Raw genomic sequence first — 6000 nt, 5'->3', positions numbered from 1 at the left:
ACTCCAGGTACGCAACAGCCTTTGCCTAAACCACGTCATGGTCTGATTCTAGAAACACAGCAGACCAACTTTTCCAGGGCTCCCCATGAACTCTGCATCATAACCAACAGGTGGGGGCATAAGAATGTGCTGAGTACTCTGGAAAGCAGAGGCGAGGCAACAATTTCATATTTGATTAAATATCAAGGATTTGTCATTTGATTTGGGTGGTACAAGTCCACAGTTTGAGGAAGGTGAAGAGAAAGGAGATAATGCAAAGCATTTGAGAGGATGTGTTCCTGGCCTGGCCACCAGTTCCCGATGAGCCACAAGGTAACAACAGCAGGTCCCCCAGTGAGTAGAACTGCTTGGCACACTGGACTTTTCCAGAAGCATTCCATGGAAGAGCCACAGAATGATGAAAAGAGGGAGAAATTGTCTGACTTTCCCGTCTCTTGCTTCCTGTTGGTCTCATGATGTAAAACTAGCTAGACACCTAGAGGTTCTCCATTAATCCTGAGATGACTGTCATAGAAGCTTTTCTTGTGACTTCATGGACATATATGTATATGGATATATATATATACACACACATATGGTATACAAAGAAGTATATATAGATGTATGGTACACATAAAATCATCAGGCCTATACACATATATAGACAGTCCATATGTTATAAATATAGTACCCATATGTGTGGATGTGTATGTATATATGTGTGAATGTGTATAGAGAAAGGGAAAGGAAAAAAGTCACTCAAATGCTTAACACCAAATAAATAAATTAGGGCCATGGAATACTACACAGCATTTTAAAAACTGAGATGGAACTACATGGTCCTGGAAGGATGTATGAGATTTACTATCAAATGAACCAAAGCAAGTTACTGAGCTCTGCCTGATGCCATGTGTGGGCCGCCATTCTCACACACGTGTACAATATCTCTGGAATGATACATAAGAAACCATTAGCATTTTTTAGTTTGGAAAAGTAAACAAGAGGGGAATTTTTGTTTTTTCTCTTTATATCTGCCAGTCCTAAAAAATAAGTTAAAAGGTATCACTTTTCTAATCAAGGAAGATGAATAAAAGCAAGGTCTGCAACAGAAGGTCTCCCAGTAAGCGTAACAAAAGATGGTACATTTCTGGGAATCTGAATTTGAGTCCTGCTTCTGGCATGGAGTATCAGACATTCCTGGACAAAGCTAGCTCCTTTGTAGGGAGGTTCTTCCCTGATCATTTGTTACCTACCTACCTCTCCTGATTTCTTTTCCCACTTCCCACCATGGCTAACAGACTCCTTCCTATTTCTTTTCTTTTCTTTTTTTTTTTTTTTAAAGATTTTATTTATTTATTCATGAGAGACAGAGAGAGAGAGGGAGAGACATGGGCAGAGGGAGAAGCAGGCTCCACGTAGGGAGCCTGACGTGGTACTCAACCCCAGGACTCGAGGATCACAACTTGAGCCAGCCACTCAACCACTGAACCACCCAGGTGCCCCAACTCCTGTTTCTGCACTATTTCCTCCTTTTGCCTATGCTCCTACCCATCCTGCCTGGATGCCATCCACCAAGTCATTGGCCTGACTAAGCATGGATGTCATCACCCCAAAGCAGCCAGAGAACCCTCCTATGTACTCCCAGCACACCCACTACAGTCTCCCCCATCCTAGGGGCATCGCTTATACCTGGCCTGCTCCCCCACTGAACTCAGCTCCTACAGGCTAGCAATTGTGGCTGACCAAACTTTGTGCCTGGTCTTGAGTACACTTTAGTAAGGGCACTCTTCCACTTGCCCCAGCCACCTTCCTTATAAAGTGAGGAGGCTGAGTTATATTTAGTTTAATTCAACAAGTATACACCAACACCTATACTACCCCAGCTTGGCTCTAGAAAGGGCAGAGAAATGGGTTTGGCCCTCTAGCGGGAAGGATGGTCTAAGGTCCCCTAAAATTCAGCCTTCTGGTTCTCATAACTAGAATTTAAAACATATGAGTTGGATTTGTGGCTCTCCCCTGACTTGGTGAATGATCCTGGGAATATTTGTACTACCTACATGGGGAAGTTCCTGGCAGGAACCACACTGAATAAGGCACCCATGACCTCACCAAGGTGTGGAGGAGGGGACTGGTATTTTCCCTGATATGCAATATACTGTGATAGGGTCTCCTGCTCTCTAATCATGCAATCTGCATAATTTATCCTTTTAAAATGAGCCACAATCCCCAGAGAGTGCTTCCCTATTGATATCAAATGTAAGAGCGTATTTTTAAGGACAAAGCAGCATCACTGCTATACATTAACCTACACAAAATAAATCCATTTCCAAGTTAAGCACGGCCCTAAAAATTCACTAATGGAGCTCAGTGTAGTTTGTGCGTGAGATGTGCAGTCAGGAATCATGCATAATGTAATAGTGCAAATGCTAAAAGCAGCTCCCACAAACTAATTTAATCTTGGTTTAATGGACGTAGGAGAACTGATCTTCAAAAGACACTGCCAATGAGATTGTTGGGGGCCTCTCAGCAGCCCGACAGCAAGCTCCAATATTAGCTTTTGGTTAGATTCCCCTTTCAACTAGTGCATATTAAAGGCAATCCAATATTGTCATTGAAATTATAAATAACTTATGTCAACTTTCATGGACTACATAATATAGATGTTGCCATGCATTTGCATAGATCTCTGAAATTGAAATTTTGCTCTCCGTACCTTCCAGTTCATGTGTGCCTACCTCGGTCGAGAGAATCTTTTATGTTCTGGAAGATCAGAAAGCTAAGTGGTATTCAGAGCCCCCAGGCCACGCCAGAGAGATAGTGTCTGAATAAAGACCGAGGATATGGAAGCCTGTGTACAATCAAAGGGATTGGAATCACACTGCTGTAGCTTGTCTCCCAGGGACCCCCAAAACCCCTAAACATGCACCTCCCACCTGACATGATTAGAAGAAGATTTGCCCTCTGTAAAAACATGTGTGTGTGTGTACACGAGCGTGTGCGTGCCCACACACACACACACTCCCTTACTGATGTGAGCCAGGTTTATATCAGATGACCATAAAATCTTGCTAAGTAGGGATGCCTGGGTGGCTCAGCAGTTGAGTGTCTGCCTTTGGCCCAGGGTGTGATCCTAGGGTCCTGGGATCAAGTCCCACATCGGGCTTCCTGCATGGAGCCTGCTTCTCTCTCTGCCTATGTCTCTGCCTCTCTCTGTGTTTCTTTCATGAATAAATAAATAAATCTTAAAAAAAATCTTGCTAATTGTCAAATATCCAAATTTAAGAACTTCCCAGTGAATCCAGTTCAAGTCACATATTTTCTTGTAAATGAATGTCTCAAATTGACTGTGGACTTTTAGAGCTACCTGAAGGAGAAAACATAGCGAAGGTGCTCTTGGTGAGTGAAAAAGTGATAGCAGAGAATGGCTTTTGAAAATGGGAGGGTAGGGTATAGAGAGGAGGAGTTGATAATAGAATTTTACAAGTCAAGGGAAAGTTGATGAAATAAATAGAGGTTAAATAATGTTACCTAGAGTTAGAGGGACAACCAATGGAACGTAATAATATAAATCTCAAACACTAGGAGGAGGAAACAAAGAAGAGTGGTCGATATGGGTGAGCTTACTCCTCTTCTTCCATATTGAGAGTTAATAGATATTGACTGAGTGATAAATGAAGAAATGAAGTTATGGAAATAGTCACCCAAAGAACAAAAAAGCCCTCAGAAGCATTAAGCAGATTTTGCCTTCAGAGTATAGGAAGGGAGGTGGTGAGGGTGCTTTTCTTGTGCTTCTGCATTATTTCATTTGTTACAATGCTTACACTATAAGTTAAAAAAAAATTAAGTAGGTGCTTCTGGAAAGCTGTGCTGGGAGTAGGGAAGGATAGAACAAGGCAATGCTGCTTTTCCTCAGAAGCAGCCAGGCCATTTGTATAAAATCATGAGTACATGTAGTATGATACATTCTTATTTCTACGTGCAATTGTAAAACAATTGAGAATTTGTGCAGTAAACTGTGAATACCTCTAGAGCAACAGTATCCCAGATACTTGCTATAATAGAAATGATCTGGTTTTGCATTGTTTAATACAGTAGCCACTAACCACACATGCCAGTTGAGCACTTGAAATATGGCACTGGATTTTCATTCTCCTTCATTTTAATTAAATAAATGTAAATGTCAACATGTAGCTAGTGAATACCAGATTGGGTAGCACAGCTAGAGAATCATATGGAGGTGTGAAAGACTTTCTTTTTATTACTTTCTATATTTCTGTATTATTCGAAATTCTTGCAATAGGAATATGATACTTTCATGATTTAAAAACCTCAAAACTTTAACATTTGAAACAAAAATGAAAAGCAAGCAAAAGGAAACAGACGTAAAGTGATGCGTTGGCAAAAAAAAAAAAAAAATCCTACAAGACAGATTAAAATATTCCAAGAAAAACAGTTAAATAGGTAAATAAATACATATTCTCTGGGACACCTTCTACCTCCAAACTTTCACACGAGCCTCCAGAGCAAACATCCTTGCGTCATCTCCTTATACTACAAGCACTTAGGTTTCTATGCTCTCTGCTCTGCTAAGTTAATTATTCCACTTTGTTCTGCTTTCAATCTTTCAAAAATGCCTTGACATCTCTCCTCTGTGAACGCTCCTCTCCCACTCTTTGTCTATGTCGGTATAGATCTAGATCCGGATAGATAGACAGATTGATGCGTAGGTTTTATTTCTTTACTCTCTTGTGAACGATGTATAATTACACTTGCATTCTATTTGTTGTATTTACTCTGACCCAAGGGGAAGAAATCAACCAAGAATGAGCGGCAATATGATCTTGATCATCTAACCCCTAATCTGATCCCTTTCCATTCATCAAGCTGCTCCACCATCTGGAATCTAATCGTCTCTCAATTATCAGGCAAAACAATGACTCTGCCACTTTTTTAGCTGCAGAACCTCGATCGGTTACTTAAGCTCAGTTTCTTCACCTATAAAATTGACATAATAATTGAACTGACCTCACTGAATTGTGGCGAGGGTGAGATATAGCGCAGAAAGTGCTCAGCACAGATGTGCCAAATGGAGAGTACTCCATAAATGGTAGCTGTTGGTATTTTAGATATAACAAAGTTCTAATAATTCTCTGCTTGTATGAGGCAAGATATTTCTAGTCTTCTGGCTCTTAGACTATGAATCCATCTCTTTTGTGGCATGTCAAGCCAATTGGAGGTACAATTACTTTTAGAGAAATGTCAGATGATACTAGGTAGATAAATACTGTGTTGGCAGGTAGTGTTTTTCCATGCAAAATGATTTACATAAGCAGGTGGAGGCCTGTTTTATGGTGCAGCTCATCCCCTCATATAAGAGTAGATACAAGCAGGCTGAAGAAATTATATCCATTACACATGGGGTGAGGCCTTAGAAGACTCCCTATCCTCATCTAAACTTGAAGGCCATTTCCAAAGTTCCTCCTATTCCTCATCTTCTTCTTTATTTTTAATTTTTTTGAAATAACTTTCTTCCTACTATAAAGGTAACATACATGTCGGAAAGAATTCAAAAAATAAGAGTAAAAATAAATGTCACTTATGATCTTACCATCTAAAATCACCCAAGTATAATCTGTTAAAATTTTGATGTGTAAAAAACTGGAATGGATATATACATATATGTCAATCTAAATCAACTGAAGTCCAAATAAATGTGCATAAAATATAATATGTACGCAAATAGATGTAGAATTCAATCAATTGTAATTCTAAATTCTAAAAATGGAACATAGAAAAAATAAAAATAGGTAAAAAGAGAACATAGACAATATATAATTTCATAAAGACATAAATAGGATCACATAGTTCATAATGATTTAAAATACCCTTTATGTACTATGGATCTTCCTGTGTCAGTAGGTTTACATATGTATCTTTTTTTTTCCCCTGAAGATGCATTTTTATTTGATACAAAAAATAAACCCTTCAACCTGTAGAGTGTCACTTATTTTCATATTGCAG

The sequence above is a fragment of the Canis lupus genome, chromosome 2 (assembly GCF_003254725.2).
Source record: "Canis lupus dingo isolate Sandy chromosome 2, ASM325472v2, whole genome shotgun sequence".
Lineage (NCBI taxonomy): Eukaryota > Metazoa > Chordata > Mammalia > Carnivora > Canidae > Canis > Canis lupus.
This window is presented reverse-complemented; position numbering follows the sequence as displayed.